Source organism: Pseudochaenichthys georgianus, chromosome 3 (genome assembly GCF_902827115.2).
Source record: "Pseudochaenichthys georgianus chromosome 3, fPseGeo1.2, whole genome shotgun sequence".
NCBI classification, from domain to species: Eukaryota; Metazoa; Chordata; class Actinopteri; order Perciformes; family Channichthyidae; genus Pseudochaenichthys; species Pseudochaenichthys georgianus.
In genome coordinates, this window is record NC_047505.1 from 5,486,717 (window position 1) to 5,505,611 (window position 18,895).

Here is an 18,895-nt window from a genome sequence, read left to right on the forward strand (position 1 = left end):
TTTGATGACTGATTTTAGTAAGTAACAAAGTAACGCGTGTCGGGGCAATGTTAGTAACTGTAGTGTGATTACTGAATTATAAAAGTAGCGCTTTACACTACTCCGTTACAGACAAAAGTAATATTATTACTTTGTAACGCGTTACACCCAACTCTGGTATTCAGGAACCTTTGTGGGAAAAGTACTTGGTGTGAACGCGCCTTATGTGTTGTGCGGGTGGAATTATGCAACGCTCCGTACTCAGGATACGATTTCCTCACTAAAGATCCTGGCCCATAACTGGGAGGAGCAGCTCAGCCTCGCCGTGCCATTCTGCTCAGATAGAGGTTAGTTGCTAGATGAATGCAGGGAAATCATTGTGAGTTCATTTGAATCCAGATTTAATACAACTATTACTTCACAGCTGGGTATACAGACTGACTGAATTATGGCAGATGTGGCTCTCACACATGCTCTCCCAACATTTGTATGAATATGAGCTCACAGCTACACAGAGCAATCTCTCACCTAGGAGTAAATTAGCCCCGTTATACTGGCAAACGCTTGGTTTGGAGAGACTGACTTCAGGATTCAGAGCGAATCTATGATTGAGGGAAGCGAAGTGGGATGGAGAGTGAGAGAAATAGAGAAAGAGTGTGAGTATGAGGATGAGTACGAAGTCAGCAGTCACCGTATGTGCAGTGTTTGCAGTTTAGGCTGTTTTGGAGAAAAAGGATACAACTCCTGAAGACCCAGGCCAAGTTCCCGTTGTGTCTTGTTAGCAACCTATTGGTTAAAGCAGGGTTTTTGACTGAACAGCTGATAGGCCTCGGGCAGGGGTCTGCACCTTTATTATCACAAGAGCCATTTCGCCCACTTTCCTTTTCCATTTTTTACCTAAAGCATGTGTCTGGAGCCGCAAAACATATTTGATAACAGTTCGTTTCATTTATTCATGAATGACAAATTAAAGAAAACTACTGTTTATTGTTATTTTTGTTATAAAAAAAGGAAACACTAAACTCTTTTAGTGTAGAGTAGAGAATACAGGGGCATGTGTAGGCAGTGCACCTTGGAAATAATAAATACCTATTTTGATTCTTCCCCAAATGTTAAATCAGTGGTTCTCAACTGGTCAGGCCTCGGGACCCACTTTTTCCTTTGTCAATAAATCGCAACCCGGAATTTTTAACCACTCATCTATTCAACAAAAAATCGTGCTGTAATATATATGCTTTTCAGCATACAATATTAATTAAAGTGAGGTACAGTGCATATATGACTTATATCCCTTCACAGAACTAAAGTATGCTTTTAAAATAAAAATAAAAAGGCAGACTTTGAGCCAATCCTGCAAATTCACCACACGTGAAAAATGTGACATCTCCAAGGAGATTTTTAGAAAATACTAACAAACTACGCATTCTGATACACTCTGAGAAGAAAATAAATAAATCTATTACTACCCGACATAATATGTTATGGCATTGTTTGTGTTTCACTTTGTTCTGACTGCTGAACTTGCTGCTCCTCAGAGAGAAGAGTAAAGAGGAGATAGTCTGTGTGAATTGTTCTGTGACCTGTCAATCATCAAACCCGGGGTCATATTTCATTGTGTGTTCATTAGTGCGAATGCTGTTTACACCATTCCACTATAGTACTTCAATTCTTTATTAGTGCGAATGCTGTTTACAGCATTCCACTATAGAACTTCGAATCTTTATTCCCCTTATTATTATTCTAAAACATATTTCAGTTCTTTGGGGTTCCCTGATGCTCACGGTCTGGTCATTTTTTGTTAAGAGCCATAGTTTTTGAACAGGTGGCAAAATTGTCAGATATAATCCTCAATGCAATCTTATGGGACTCAGTGCTGCAGTTGGTTGTCATGGTGTTGCTAGGCAGATTGGAGCCAGACACACGTGAGTGACATCATCCAATCAGAGCAGACACCATGGAAACCTTTGATCTCTGGGTTTACACCAGTGTTTCTCAAACCTTTTCATTCCAAGGACCACTTAACCAATAAAAAAACACTCGCGGACCACCTAACTCCACAAATATCAAAAAACACATCGTTTTTCTAGAACAAATTACAAATCATGTGTGATGAAGGTGTTGCGCTGGGCTATATCATGCAATCAAAAGTGAAACTTAACCTTGCGGAGATATTCCCGCGAGAGTGCGGAAAACTGAAATGTATTTATTTATTTCAAATGTGAAATGTTACCAATATTCTCTCTCTCCCTCTCTCTCCCCCTCTCTACCTCTCTCTCTCTCCCCCCCTCTCTCTCTCTCCCCCCCCTCTCTCTCTCTCTCTCCCCCCTCTCTCTCCCCTCTCTCTCTCTCTCTCTCCCTCTCTCTCTCTCTCCAACACCTAATGCATGCACAGCGTTAGAAAATCGGGCCTTCAAAAAAACCACTTGAAATGGGGTCACGACCCACCAGTTGAGAACCACTGTGTTAAATATTAGCTTTAACTGACCTATCCCCCTGGGTCCGAGCCCATTGAACATTAGAAAACACAACAAAACAAACAAATATTAAAACTGCGGTCACAGATATGCGCAGTGATGAGCGGGCCCTCGGGTCCGTGCGCCTGTCTGGGAGGGCAGCCTCGTCGAGGATCGATTATCGAGGAGGCTGTCTGGAGGAGCCGTAACTGAGGATACACTGATTTAGAGGAGAGAGGAATCTCTCTGGAGGAGCCGTAACTGAGGATACACTGATTTAGAGGAGGAGTCTCTCTGGAGGAGCCGTAACTGAGGATACACTGATTTAGAGGAGAGAGGAGTCTCTCTGTAGGAGCCGTAACTGAGGATACACTGATTTAGAGGAGAGAGGAGTCTCTCTGGAGGAGCTACAGTGGGGCAAAAAAGTATTTAGTCAGCCACCAATTGTGCAAGTTCTCCCACTTAAAAAGATGAGGCCTGTAATGTTCATCCTAGGTAAACTTCAACTATGAGAGACAAAATGGGGGAAAGAATCCAGGAAATCACATTGTAGAATTTTTAATGAATTAATTGGTAAATTCCTCGGTAAAATAAGTATTTGGTCACCTACTACTCTTCATTAATAGATGAGAATAAGAATAATGCAAGATGTCTTTTCAGCACTGTAGCCAGGCTGACGGAGAGCCACAGCTCGATTGAGCCTTCTATTCCCATAGCACATTTTATGTGCTTTTTTAACGATAAAATTGTTACTCTTAGAAACAAAATTAATGACCTCTTGCCTTTGACCAGTATAGTGTTATCAACAGCTCCCGGAAACGTAAGTTCTAATATTACACTAGATAGTAAACTAGAATGCTTTTCAGCCATAAACCTTGAACAATTACATTCAATGATTCTCTCTTCTAAACCATCAACGTGCATGTTAGACCCAATTCCAACTAAGCTGTTGAAGGACGTTTTTCCATTAATTAGCACTTCTTTATTAAATATTATGAATATGTCTTTATTATCAGGCTATGTTCCACAATCATTCAAAGTAGCAGTGATAAAACCGCTTCTTAAAAAGCACAACCTCGATCCAGAGATTTTAGCCAACTATAGACCTATTTATAATCTTCCGTTCCTCTCAACAATGGATGATACTCAACTATATTTATCAATCAAGCCTGATGATATTAATCCTCTAAATAAAATTCAAGACTGCCTCAAGGACTTAAAAACGTGGATGACCTTAAACTTTTTGATGTTAAACACGACCAAAACTGAAGTTATTGTACTTGGCCCGAAGAATCTACGAAACAAACTATCTAAAGATATACCAACTATTAATTTGGCCTCCAGTGAGACTGTAAGGAATCTTGGTGTTATATTTGATCAGGATTTATCCTTTAACGCCCACATAAAATCAATTTCAAGGACCGCCTACTTCCATCTACGTAACATTGCAAAAATCAGGCATATCTTGCCTCAAAACGATGCAGAGAAACTAGTCCATGCATTTGTTACTTCAAGGCTGGACCCAGGGCTCTCGACTAACTTTTTTCCCCATCCTCCCGAAACCGCCCCGAAATACAATCTAAGCCGTCCCGAAATTAATGTGGACCGTCCCGAATTTAAAATGTTAGTTTTTCTACATTATCATTAGTTAAAATCATTCAAAGTGACCTTTAACATAAATAAAACATCATACAAATCATTAGATGATAATTCATCAACCTTTTTATTTGAGTAAATCATTCAATCACAGAAACAAAGGCCAAATATATTTAAACAAACACACAAACGAGAACATTTCTCTAATATTGAATCCAATCAAGTCCCATCCAATTAACAAACAATCCAACACTGTCCTGAAGACAGAACCCAGAGGAACCACTAACCAGGATGACCGTCTGTCAGTCAGGAGACTTTTACAAACGGCCCCGCCCCCTCGCACACAGACGGGAGAGAGAGATCTCGTCTGGATTGGAAAGCTCGAAAATACATCATACAACGCATGTTGTAGTCTTATTGCATATTAGAAACGGAGTTGGTGAAACTAAAACTGTGATATAATGTGTATGTAGCAATAATACATATGACATATTTTTTAAATGTCTCCAGTACCGATAAAAAGTCCGATAACGTCGGGGCTTAACGTTACCACTGTCTTTAATAATTCCGGCCCGTTTAATACCGGGGCTCGTTACCCATCCCTACATGGGGAGAGGCGCAGCATATTGCTAAGGACTAAATACGATGGAGTTCTCATCTCAGCCTTATTACCCATAGGGGATGAAGAGGAGTAAGTAAATAAAGAGGCCGGCGCTCCAGGGTCTGGTTCTGCTGTGCGTTTTTGTGCTGTAATGGTAAAACATTTCGGAATTTCTCCACGGGATGCCATTGTACATCACTCAACCCGCAAAATACACACACTCAGTACATAGCTAGACCCCCGAATTTGCGGGCCAGGAATTCACGGGCACAGCCAGCTGGGCGGCTGGCTGACAGCGGCACAGCTGAAGCTACGTGTGTGTGTGTGTGTGTGTGTGTGTGTGTGTATATTTCGTGGGTTTCTAAATGTTTTGTGCGTGTGTGTTTATGTTGACAAGGAGGTTTAATGTGCTACACAAAACGTGCAGTCGGTTTCATTTTCATCGCCGTTTGTAGTAGAGTTAGCAGGGTATTTTTATTTTAACTCTCCCCAAAATTATCTTTTATCCTCCCGACACTATTTTTTTCGGCCCCGGGACGACGGGACGTCCTTAAGCTCGAGCCCTGGCTGGATTATTGTAACTCCTTATTATCAGGGAGTACCAAGAAGTCAGTCAAGTGGCTTCAGCTGATTCAAAATGCTGCAGCTCGTGTACTAACCAGAGTTAGGAAAAGGGACCACATTACTCCTGTTCTGGCTGCCTTACACTGGCTCCCTATAGAACACAGGATAGAATTTAAAATTCTTCTTCTCTCCTACAAAGCCCTTAATGGGCAGGCGCCATCTTACCTTAAAGAACTCATTATACCCTACTGTCCTACTAGGGCATTGCGTTCCAAGAATGCATTGTTGTTGGTTGTTCCTAGAGTCTCTAATGGGGCGTTTCCACTGCAGCGGGTAGCTCGCTTTAAGCGTGCCAAGCCGTGCGGGACCGTTTTTGGTTGCGTTTCCACTTGGCCTAGTACCGGCTAGCGGGTCCTAATTCACAGTTTTTCTGACCCCATAAAATCGTGGTTCTAGGGCCAGGAACAACCAGGCTGAGTCAGGCTGAGTATGCTAAACTAGAGAGGTTTTAAAATGGTTTGACTGATAGAGATCATGCAATGTTATTATTTGTTTATTGATTGTTATGAACCTGTCTGAGGACCGCAGATGGAAATTGGCTATTAGCTATAATTTGGCATATTGCATCTCTTCGCTTTGCTGAGATTAATGTTTTTGTATGCATGGTCCTTCTATAAATAAATACAAAAAAGAAAAGAAAAAGACAATCGCTGGCAAAGGGGCTACAACTACAACAAGATGAACATATTGTACCGTGATTTAATTGTAATACACGTTTCAAAATGATGCCGAAGTAACAACATACTGATACCGGTTAGTAAAGACCATGAATTAATGCTTTGACAAGTCTGCAGACAGACGGCAGGCGAAAAACCCTTTTAAAAAATACGTGTTTTCTAAATGGAGCTTGGCTAAGCTAACGTTATATATGCTCCGACGTCCACACTCACAACAACGGCCTACAGACGTAAATAAAGCAGCGACTGTATTCGCCATGACACAGGCAGTCTGTGGTTTGTACTTGTTTAACTTTTGTCTAGTTTCTGAACAGATGAGGAGCTGTGAGCTCTGAGTGCTAAGAGCTAACGGCTGTGTTGTTTTTCTGGGGCTCTCATTGAAGATGACGTCACGGCTCCGCCTACACTGCGTTACTATAGTAACTACCCCAGTTCATAAACTGTAATGGAAGTGCAGCATTAAAGTGAGCCGGGCCTAATAAGGCCTAACCAAACCGAGCGAGGCCAAGCGAGGCCTGCAGTGGAAACGCGCCATTAAAGTACAATGGGAGCCAGAGTCTTTTCTTATCAAGCTCCACATTTGTGGAATCAGCTTCCAGTTTGTGTTCGGGCGGCAGACAGCCTATCCGTTTTTAAGAGTGCGCTTAAGACCTTCCTTTTTGATAAAGCTTATAGTTAGGGCTGATTAGATTCAGCCCCTAGTTTTGCTGATAGAGGCTTAGTTTGTCGGGGGACATCTTACTTCTTCCTTCTCTCTGTCTATACCCGTGTACTCTCATGTTCCGATTAACCCAGCTTCCCCAAATGTCTTTCTTTTTGGTGTCTAAATACGCCGGGATCCGGAGTCATGGATGGTCCTGCGGTCCTGTGTCCTGGATCGCGAGCCCTGGATCTTGAGTCGTGGCTGTGGTCCTGGATCATAGGTCCTGGATGGATATCCTCGTGGATTCATCTTCCTATTATACACACATACATTTCCAAACATTTGGACTACCTATGTTGCAAATGTATTATCTTTTCAATTCACACACGGCATCTATTGCACGTCTGTCCGTCCTGGGAGAGGGATCCCTCCTCTGTTGCTCTCCCCGAGGTTTCTCCCATGTTCCCTTTAAACTGTGGGTTTTCTCCGGAAGTTTTTCCTTGTACGATGTGAGGGTCTAAGGACAGAGGGTGTCGTATTGTCATACTGATATTCTGTACACACTGTGAAGACCACAGACAGATGTAACATTTGTGATATTGGGCTATATAAATAAACATTGATTGATGTCGTAAAAACCAGCACCTTACCGTGGTAGAGAGGTTTGTGTGCCCTGATGAACCTGGAGGCTGTGTTGTCTGGAACCTTGTGTTCCTGGTAGGGTCTCCCATGGCAAATTGGTCTCAGGCAAGGGGCCAGACTAAGATTGGTTCAAAAGACCTCATGAAAGACGACACAGGAAGTGAGGATACCCGGCCCGGAGGAAGCCCGAGGTCCCCTTCTGGAGCCAGGCCCAGAAGGAGGACTCGTCGGCGAGCGTCTGGTGGCTGGGCTTGCCACGGAGCCCGGCCGGGCCCAGCCCAGAAAAGGCAACGTGGGCAACACCTCCGCTTCTCCGTCCCGCGGGCCCACCACCTACGGGAAACATCGATGGGGTCGGGTGCGCTGCCAGAAGGGTGGCAGTGAAAGCGGAGGGTCTCGACGGACCAGACCCGGGCGGCAGAAGCTGGCTTTGGGGACGTGGAACGTCACCTCTCTGGGGGGGAAGGAGCCGGAGCTTGTGCGGGAGGTGGAGCGGTACCAGTTGGATCTGGTTGGGCTCACCTCTACGCACAGCGTCAGCTCTGGAACCTTACTTCTGGATAGGGGTTGGACTCTATTCTTCTCCGGAGTTGCTCAAGGTGTGAGGCGCCGGGCGGGTGTGGGGATACTCACAAGTCCCCGGTTAGGTGCTTCGTTGTTGGAGTTTACCCCAGTGGACGAGAGGGTCGCCTCCCTACGCCTGCGGGTTTTGGGGGGGAAAACTCTGACTGTTGTGTGTGCTTATGCACCCAACAGCAGTTCAGAGTATTCAGCCTTCTTGGAGACCCTGGAAAGAGTCCTGTATGGGGCTCCTGAAGGGGACTCCTTAGTCTTGCTGGGAGACTTCAACGCACATGTGGGCAATGATGGAGACACTTGGAGGGGCGTGATTGGGAGGAACGGCCCCCCTGATCTGAACCGGAGTGGTGGTTTGTTACTGGACTTCTGTGCTAGTCATGGATTGGCCATAACAAACACCATGTTCGAACATAAGGATGCTCATAAGTGTACGTGGTACCAGAGCACCCTAGGCAGAAGGTCCATGATCGATTTCGTTATCGTATCATCGGACCTGAGAGGTAAAGAGAGGGGCGGAGTTGTCAACTGATCACCATCTGGTGGTGAGTTGGGTCGAGTGGCGGGGGAAGCCTCTGGATAGACCTGGTAAGCCCAAACGTGTAGTTCGGGTGAACTGGGAACGTCTGGAGGAGGCCCAAGTTCAGGAGGCCTTCAACTCACACCTCCGGCGGAGCTTTTCGGGCATTCCTGTGGAGGTTGGGGACATTGAACCAGAGTGGTCGGTGTTCAAAGCCTCTATTGCCGAAGCCGCGGTGGGGAGCTGTGGTCTCAAGGTCCTAGGTGCCTCAAGGGGCGGTAACCCTCGAACCTCCTGGTGGACACCGGTGGTCAGGGAAGCCGTCCGACTGAAGAAGGAGGCCTTCAGGGATTTGTTATCCCGGGGGACTCCCGAGGCAGTTGCAAGGTACCGACAGGCCCGAAGGGCAGCAGCCTCATCCGTGGCCGAGGCAAAGCAGCGGGTGTGGGAGAAGTTTGGAGAAGACATGGAGAAGGACTTTCGGGCGGCACCAAAGTTGTTCTGGAAAACTGTCCGACACCTCAGGAGGGGGAAGCAGGGAACCATCCAAGCTGTGTACAGTAAGGATGGGACGTTGTTGACCTCAACTGATGGAGTGTTGGGGCGTTGGAAGGAACACTTTGAGGAACTCGACAACTCCGCCCTCTATGTTAGAGGCAGAGCTGGAGTATGACGGGGGATCAACACCAATCTCCCGGGGGGAGGTCACTGAGGTCGTCAAACAACTCCACAGTGGCAAAGCCCCGGGGGTGGATGAGATCCGCCCGGAAATGCTGAAGGCTCTGGGTGTTGAGGGACTGTCATGGTTGACACGTCTCATCAACGTTGCGTGGAAGTCGGAAACAGTACCGAAGGAGTGGCAGACCGGGGTGGTGGTCCCCCTTTTCAAAAAGGGGGATCAGAGGGTGTGTGCCAATTACAGAGGCATCACACTACTCAGCCTCCCCTGGAAAGTTTACTCCAAGGTACTCGAAAGGAGGGTCAGGCCGATTGTCGAACCTCAGATTGAGGAGGAACAATGCGGATTCCGTCCTGGTCGTGGAACGACGGATCAGCTTTTTACTCTCGCAAGGATCCTGGAGGGGGCCTGGGAGTACGCTTATCTGGTCTACATGTGTTTTGTAGACTTGGAGAAGGCGTATGACTGGGTTCCCAGGGAGTTACTGTGGGAGGTGCTGCGGGAGTATGGGGTGAGGGGGTCTCTACTCAGGGCCATCCAATCTCTGTACTCCCAAAGCGAGAGCTGTGTCCGGGTCCTCGGCAGTAAGTCGGATCCATTTCCGGTGAGGGTTGGCCTCCGCCAGGGCTGCGCTTTGTCACCAATCCTGTTTGTAATATACATGGATCGGATTTCGAGGCGTAGTCGTCGTAGGGGTCTGCAGTTCGGTGGACTAAGGATTGCACCACTGCTTTTTGCAGATGATGTGGTTCTGATGGCTTCAGCACTCACTGGATTGGTTCGCAACCGAGTGTGAAGCGGCTGGGATGAGGATCAGCACCTCCAAATCTGAGGCCATGGTTCTCAGCAGGAAACCGATGGACTGTCCACTCCAAGTAGGGAATGAGTCCTTACCCCAAGTGAAGGAGTTCAAGTATCTCGGGGTCTTGTTCTCGAGTGAGGGAACAATGGAGCGTGAGATGGGCCGGAGAATCGGAGCAGCGGGAGCGGTATTGCAGTCGCTTTACCGCACCGTTGTGACGAAAAGGGAGCTGAGCTAGAAGGCAAAGCTCTCTGTCTACCGGGCCATTTTCGTTCCTACCCTCACCTATGGTCATGAAGGATGGGTCATGACCGAAAGAACGAGATTGCGGATACAAGCGGCCGAGATGGGTTTCCTCCGCCGGGTGGCTGGTGTCTCCCTTAGAGATAAGGTGAGAAGTTCGGTCATCAGGGAGGGACTCGGAGTTGAGCCGCTCCTCCTTCGCTTCGAAAGAAGCCAGTTGAGGTGGTTCGGACACCTAGTTAGGATGCCACCTGGGCGCCTCCCTAGGGAGGTGTTCCAGGCACGTCCAGCTGGGAAGAGACCAAGGGGTAGACCTAGGACCAGGTGGAGGGATTATATCTCTTCGCTGGCCTGGGAGCGCCTTGGGATCCCCCAGTCAGAGCTGGTTGATGTCGCCAGGGAAAAGAAAGTTTGGGGCTCTCTGCTGGAACTGCTACCCCCGCGACCCGACCACGGATAAGCGGGAGAAGATGGATGGATGGATGGTTAAAAAAAAAAATTAATAATAATAATTCGTCCATCCGTTCTCGAGTTATAAATTGGTGGTGTTATTTTTAAGCATTTCTTTCTAAGCCCCGCCTTTTTGCGAGTACGTTTTGATTAATGGCGGCAATATTTATCGTCTGAACATGCTCATTTTTTACGGTAATGTGTCTGACCCTCGACCGATGCTGTATACGAAGTTTAGTGTTGAAAAACCAAAAATGTAAGTGCATTTTTTATTTTATTTTATTTAACGGTTTTGAACCTTATGCTAATTAATACAAATAAAAAAGGTAGGCGGAGCTTAGGGTTCCGAGAGGATTATTTGTCGATCACGTCCACCCGGATATGTGTGCAAAATTTCAGGTCATTCGGAGTTACGGTGCGACTTTGTAAATATATTCAGAAATGGGATTTTGAGGGGGTGGCGCTAGTGAGCAGGTTGGAATATTTAACCCATTGGCGAACGTGCAAAATTATACAACTTTTTAAGCATCCTCAAGGCCTCAAAAACAGGAAACAGTAGCAGAAAAATAAGAAAAATTCCACCAATAACAATAGGTTCCTCGGACTTCGTGCTAGGACGCCGTTGGGTCCTAGCGCTCCGCACTCGGGCCCTAATAATTCCACCAATAACAATGGGTTCCTCGCACTTCGTGCTAGGACACCGTTGGGTCCTAGCGTTCCGTGCTCGGGCCCTAACAAGAAGAAGAGAAGTTAGTATGGCGATTTCAGATAACGCACAGGAGCTAGAAGACCCACCTGCTTCTTTTAAATCAGCTGTGTGGGAACATTTCGGGTTCCCCGTGGACTACAATAACCCCCTTAGCTTTAAACAGGCTGTGAGCAGCTGACACAACAGCGGCTCCAGTCTAAGGTGAGCGGACTTTAGAGGTAGACTCAAGCCACTCCAACTCTTTGCAGCAGCACATTTTCCTCTAAACTCCGCTCACCTTAGACTGGAGCTGCTGTTGTGCCAGTTGGTCACAGCCTGTTTAAAAAGGGGTTATTTAGCCTTGAAGCTTGCAACAACCACACAATGGTTAGATTACCAGAGCTGGGGTGACCTTTGAGGTAGACCAGCTATTGTCATCGTAGTTTTTTTAATCTCAAACAATACTGCGTCACAGTATTATTATTTCTACATGACTAAGTATAACTGGTCCACTATTTTGTTACCAGGAATTATGTTTGTCATGTATTAAATACTAGTTTTGCCTAACTGATGCAAGAGCAAATACTTTGTTTTAACATTAAAAACCAACAAGGGAGGCTGGAGAACATTAAATGATTCTGGAAGGTATATCCAGGATCACTGAATTATTCAAACAATCAGTGCTGTGGAAACAGACACTGTACTGATGAAAAAAAAAAAACCTGAATATTTGACTTCTAAAGCAAACAAATGTAATGCTACAGCTGTGCACTTTTTTTTCCTAATGCACTTTGAGATGCCTCAGATTCTGTTAAATTAATGCTAATTTGTTGTGTTTTTATGCACTTGTTGACGTACCTTTGTTAGATGAACAATGAATATAAATGGCATGTTTTTCATCGCAGTAATATGTGTTGGTTTAAAATGTGTCATTACCCGCTTTTTACAGGCCGCTGAATGTCTGGCCCAGCTGAATTTTGTAGTTATAAAATCTGGCCCAGCTGAATGTGTAATTGAATAGCCCTGCCATAAAGGATGACTATTGAGGTCCATTGTCAGGAATGTTAGTGTTATATCAAATAGTGAATTATATTGCAGCAGAATCTTGCACGTCTGCACAGTGTTATATGTTATTATTATTATTAATTATAATTATTATAATTATGGCCCCAGCCTGTATGTCCCTATCTCTTCCCTTACTAGCATGCATACATTGTGCTGTTCATTTAAAAAGGTGGGGTAGGTAATTCACTTCAGAAACACTTTTTGTTATATTACATGGAATGCTCTTAAATTCCGGTAGCAATGAATAAATTAAAGGCTTTGACAATAAATACATACAAATAGTTCATCTGTGGAAGCCATGGCACTGTAAAAAGCATGTCCAATGATCTGCCGGGGCAGCTCTGTAAGGAAGTCTGAAGGAAGGGGAAGATTTTTTTTTCGGTTGTGTACTTTCAAATTCTAGCGCACTCGAGCTGGTTTCTCCATTCTTACCTCCCCTACGTTTAAAGCAAATGCAATGAAAGACAACAATTTTCATGCGGAATCCTGGCCCTCGGGAAAAATTCATGTTTAGAAAATGTATTGCAAGCTACATCTTGACAAAGATAAAACAAATAAAGTTTAGTGCTCAGACCTTCTTCAGGTTATGTGTATAGAGTGAGGACGGAGTTTTTAATTCTATGCATTTGAAACTAGATTTCCAGTTGTGCCAGGACTTTTTCTGAAACTGCAACCTGGAGACAAATCATTTAGTTATCCTTGTTTTGGACCTTGACATATGTCCTGTCTCTGTTCCCAGAAACAGTGTAGACTAGGGCTGCTCAATTAATCATATTTTAATTGCAATTACGATTATGGCTTGCAACGATTACGAAAACAACGTAATCGAAATTATATATAAAAACGATATTTTTTTTTATTAATTGTTTTTTCAGTTCAGTTATACTTAAAGTTCAGGGTAATCAACTGTTAAAAACATACTGTTCAAATTGTTTTTCTCCAATAAATTGATGTTTTCAAAGTAAATGGATAATCGTTTTTTATAATCGTGATATCAATTATTGACCCAAATAATCGAGATTATGATTTTTGACATAATCGAGCAGCCCTAATGTTGACTAGTGTTGCACTCAAAAATATGTAGCAACCGTGAATAACAACCATGAACAACTCTGCATCCGATATGGGCTGAACATAAAACAAGAAGTGGGCCAAACCCCAGCATCACGCCTCATCAGAGAGCTGCTGCTGCTGCTCTCTGCAGAGGACATCTCATCCCCCCACTCACACTCCATTATGATAACAGAAACGCAAAACAAGACAACTTCCAGGGAAAACGTGGCATGACTAAAACAATGAGTGTACTAATTAAAACAATGTATCGTTTTAATTTGCAAGGGCATGCCCCCATTTGTCATTTCAAACTCTTAATTCCAAAACCGTCATGCCTGACAACATTTATGGCAGGACTTCGCGTGGATGGGTGGTCTGTTCTGGTTCTGGCCAGACCAGTTTGGAGACTGCTGCCCACTTCAAAGATAACGTTAAATGCAGAGATTACATTTTGCTGTGTGTTATTAAGTGCTACATTTAAAAACAGAGCCTTCTCATTTAGCATGCCAAGTGTTTGCAACTGTTTAGGGCATCAGCATACATGTCAAGACAGAGTGGTTTTTGTTATGCACATTTAAACATAAATGTCCTTATACAAGGTAATGCCTACTCTGCACCTCACTTCAATCGTATATGTGGGCAAACACAAATATAGATGGAAGAAAATAAAGAACATTAAATACAATATACAGAAGAGAGGTTTCTCTAATATTCTATGGTATACAGTGTTGGCTAAATGTCCGACTGTGCGGTCAGAGTGGCTCATCTGCGTGTGTTCAGAGCGGGGACTGGGGACCGCAGATTAGATTTGTAGATCTGTGTTCATGGAGCACAACCTTTTTATAAACCTCACCTCTTAAATCATTACAATTATTAATGATTAGGTACATTCATGTATTGTTATAGAAGGGTGTTTATTAATCTTGATGATTTTGGATAATATAGTTTGTTCTTCACATTATAACCTTTATGAAAACAGGCTTCATTGCAGGACTGTTTAAATGACACATGTTAGCCATGTGTTTTCTAATAAACTGGCAAATAAGTGGATATAGATCATGTATTTGCTTATTCTCATGCCAGACAAATCCATACACAGGTGCTGTACAATTAGAAATGACCAATGGTACCTCAATCTTGGATTAGAAGCAGCTTTGAATCACTACAATTATACATTATTTAATTAGGAAATCTAAAACATTTATTTACCCAATAGGTGACTGCTTTAACAATTCCTTATCAATGAAATATGACATTTTACAATTAGAAAACATTTTAACCACTGACATAACATATTCAACAAAAGTCAGAGATTAGGCTAATTTAGAAGTTAAAGAAACAGACCCCTTTAACACAATACTTGAATGATAACAAAATAACACCTTTTAAATTGTGGATCTGCTGTATTCGGTATTAACAGCTGCAAATGTTCCACCACATTACAGGACATTCATTTAAATCCACTTGAAGTATTGAGCAACTGTCTTCAGGTTACATTAATCTCCCCACACTAACTAACATCAGCCCCTCTGCTCGAAGCAGCTGCTCAGCTGAACAGATTCCCCAGCCCTTTATTTTCCATTTACTGCTACCACTAAATATGGATATGCAGATGTATATGTGTCTATAGCCAGGAGAGTTTATCAGCTGCTTTACTCTTGTGAGAAGCATGTGTAATCAGAGTCCTGCGGGCTGACCATCAGCTCTCAGCCGGCATTAAACCAGCATCTACTTCCATTTCAGATCCCAGTTTAGAGTTGGCATCAGGATTATAATCAGACATTTCTAGACCTGTCAAAGATGAACTGCTTAACCACACAGCACAACCACCTGTAGATCATACGCACAAATACACAATCTTACAACACTTCCCAAAAAACTACACTTAATATTCCTTACCATGCTACACTGCAGACTCATTCGATTGTAACATCGTCTGACTGTTCATAGTTTGGTCACACAAGCACCGATCCCTTGTGTGACCTTATTATGAGCGCAGTGAGTCGGCATGATACTTCGACAACAACACTAATAATGAAATACTGAATTTCTGGGCTCTGCAGTAGACAGATCCTGGTGAGGGGAGGACGGAGGCTGGTGCTGACGCCACCGGTTTAGAGCATGATCCCAAATATGACAATGTATGCTTTATGTGTGCTTAGTTCATGTTGTGCTTGGTTTCAATAAAAGAAACATAAGACACACTATAAGAGTTGGCCCTACCGACACCATATGGAGCTGTGTGCAAGTAGAGATACAAGACACAAGCACTCACCAATCATAACTTCACGTATCATTTAGATGACATGACATGGTTAGGATGGAGTATGTCAGATAAGAGTGGAGTATTTCCACATTCAACTTCAGTTTAGATAGGCCGCTTTTTGTTGAGCTGTAACATGCTGTTTAAGTCTTAGTTGGTTCTGACAGAATCATCGTTGTTGCATTCATATTTTAAGATTATTGCTTTGTGCAGAAATATGTCTATCACAATCCTAAACAGTCAGCCACAAAAATAAGAATAAGTATAATAAATGTAGACCTACAAGTAGAAAGCATCACTTAATATTGTGGATGAGAGTTAGTCATCAAGCAGTCACTGTCAGAATGAAAGCTTGTTTGCTCATGCACGGTGATAAGCACTGATAAGACCATGTTTAGGACAATAATTGTGTGAAATTGCCATGTCGTTGAAAAAAAAGTAAAAAAAGACTGCCGTTTGAGCACTTTGTCAAAATGTCTACACACTGAATCTATAACACACAGCAGTAGCCCATCTACAGTGTGCACAGAGAGTCAATTATTAGTGTGCTTAGCACTAGGGTTGGGAACCGAAACTCGGTTCCAGATGAGAACCGATAAGAAAATGCCGGGTATCGGGTACCCATACAAAATACACAATTTCGGTTCTGCTTAACGGTTCCTAAACGCGGTAGACCCTGTATTCCACCGGGTCCGTCTGCGCCACGGCGCTCCGGTAGAACGGTGTGTTCTGGAGAATCACAGAATGGCCGGTCCTCAGCGGGCCGTTGACGGCCGGCTCGGTACGCTGGCGGCCGGCACCGCCCTTAACTTTTTTAAACGGCATCATGTAAGCTGCGCTGACAGACGACAGAGGTCCACAGTTGCCCCGCAGCGAGGCCCCCCGCCCTCCCGTAGACAGTTCACGAGCTCAGTCACTTCATAACACCAAAGATGGACCGCGGTAAACGCTCTAAAGTGAGGCTCCACTACGCTAAAAAAGAAAAAGACAAGGCACAGTGTAAAGCCTGTTAATAGCTTGCCACAGGCACAGCTCAGTTAAAATAAAGCACAGCTATTGTGCAATAAAAAATGTATTTGTAAAAATGTCAGTTAAAGCTTAAAAGAATAAAGATATTTTTGTTATCTAAACGTTTGACCTCTTTCTTTTACAATTTTGGAATCGAAACAGGGAATCGATAAGAACCGGAATCGATACATTTCAAACGATACCCATCCCTAATTAGCACAGAGCAGTGGAAAATAATAGAATAAAAGTTGTGAGTAATGTACTGATTACTTTATGTTTGGAACAGACCTGAAATAACTCACCAGCTCTTATTGAGGGAATAGGGTTTGAGTATCAGCTACAGTGGCGCCAGAGCAGGGAACTAGAAAAATGGCAGGTAGGGCGGCCAGGAGGGACGAGGACTCACATCAAATATTGTGGTGGCTGTCGTAGTAGGACTAGGACCTATGGCCGATAAATGATTGAGAATGAGTCAATATTCAGGAGCCTTCCATGTTACCTGCTGCAGCTTTTCTAGCCTTTACGGCTAGCATACATTATAAATGTTCTTAATGCTCCTACCAAAGTATTGCGACTCGGCACACATGCACATAGCATGCTCTGAAAAGGGAAATGTAGACACCAAAAAGAGAACTTTTCATAACACATGTTCATTCTTCCAGGGGGTCATTCCTTTTCTTAGCAACTATTATAGGAGGTATTGTTGCGCCACTAAGAAACAAAGCTCAAATGGGTAGAATTGTACATCTTGACCATGATTGACTCGACGGTTATGAGGTAGCTTTCTCCACTTTGTACATTATTCAAACCAAATATTGTTCCAGGCAAAAACTTTAATAATAATAATAATGATTGGAATGAAGCATTATTAAAAAGATGCCAAATTACTTCTGTATATTTATACGAAGGCTGTGATATTTGTAAATACAGGGATGCAATCACAGGTATGGTGAAAAAAGAGAGAACAATTTGAAGCAGAAAAAAAACAGTGTAATATACCATCTGACAAGGCCGGTGCTATAATGCTTCAATTACCTGGCTATTCTTTATAATATACTCAGATCAATAGGAGACAGAGATGTTAAGTTATAAATCAACGGTTTTTATTATTATTTATAACCTTTTTCCTCTCAAGGGCCATTTCATTTCAACATCCTCCGAGGGCCGTACAAATTATTGACCTGCTTAAAAAAAACTAAAATCACAGCCCATTCATTTGGCCTTTCTTTCATGCTGTGCAAAGAAAAAGCAACCTCTTAATCCAGATATCTCACCATGACTCACATATGCATGCACGTGCACGGTGTGGCATGACCACCAAAACAGAAAGATATGGACATAGTGCAAATGTATTTAGCTTCCTATCTATGTGGACATGATGTAAGTGGGGGGGTCCTAACCTCCTCTAGCGGGATCCGGGGGCATGCTCCCCTGGGAAGATTTTTAAAAAAAAAATCCATCCATCCATCCATCCATCTTCTCCCGCTTATCCGTGGTCGGGTTGCGGGGGTAGCAGTTCCAGCAGAGAGCCCCAAACGTTCCTTTCCCTGGCGACATCAACCAGCTCTGACTGGGGGATCCCAAGGCGCTCCCAGGCCAGCGAAGAGATATAATCCCTCCACCTGGTCCTAGGCCTACCCCTTGGTCTCTTCCCAGCTGGAGATGCCTGGAACACCTCCCTAGAGAGGCGCTCAGGTGGCATCCTAACTAGGTGCCCGAAACACCTCAACTGGCTCCTTTCGACTTGAAGGAGGAGCGGCTCAACTCCGAGTCCCTCCCGGATGACCGAACTTCTCACCTTATCCATAAGGGAGACACCAGCCACCCTGCGGAGAAAACCCATCTCGGCCGCTTGTATCATTTTTTTTTAAATGTTGAATTTAAAAGCATCAATCTGGTGCACTTTGAGAGCAACATGAACAGATCTACGGATACATCTTTCAACACCCAGATGAAACAGAACTGTAAGCAGATTTATTTTTTCTTTATGGATATTTTACAAATCACTCCCCTTTCAAACTCTATTCTTGTTATTTTTAACAACTTTTTTGTTACTGTCATATAGTATTTTATACCTGTTTTTTCCACCTCCGTTTATAGCCTATGAAAAAAACTAATAGAAAACGAAGGCTAAAGCTAACGTTAGCAGATAGTGATGCTAGTTTGCTAGTTAAGTTTGCTCAACGATAATATTGCGACAGAAAAACTTTTCAGTGCACATCACGCTCTGCCGCTCCGACAGGGAGCTCTGCTCTGAACACCTGAACGGCCCGTTCACAGACTTCTGGCGTCTTTTTTGTCAACAAGCCGAGGCGCAGCGGCAGTTGCACTCC

General features: G+C 43.8%; 1 protein-coding gene across 1 annotated transcript in view; it reads right to left on the reverse strand.

Moving 5' to 3' along the window:
- abhd17c (abhydrolase domain containing 17C, depalmitoylase) overlaps window positions 1-18,895 on the reverse strand; it is a 60,426-nt gene that overhangs the window by 9,676 nt on the left and 31,855 nt on the right. The window lies entirely within an intron of this gene.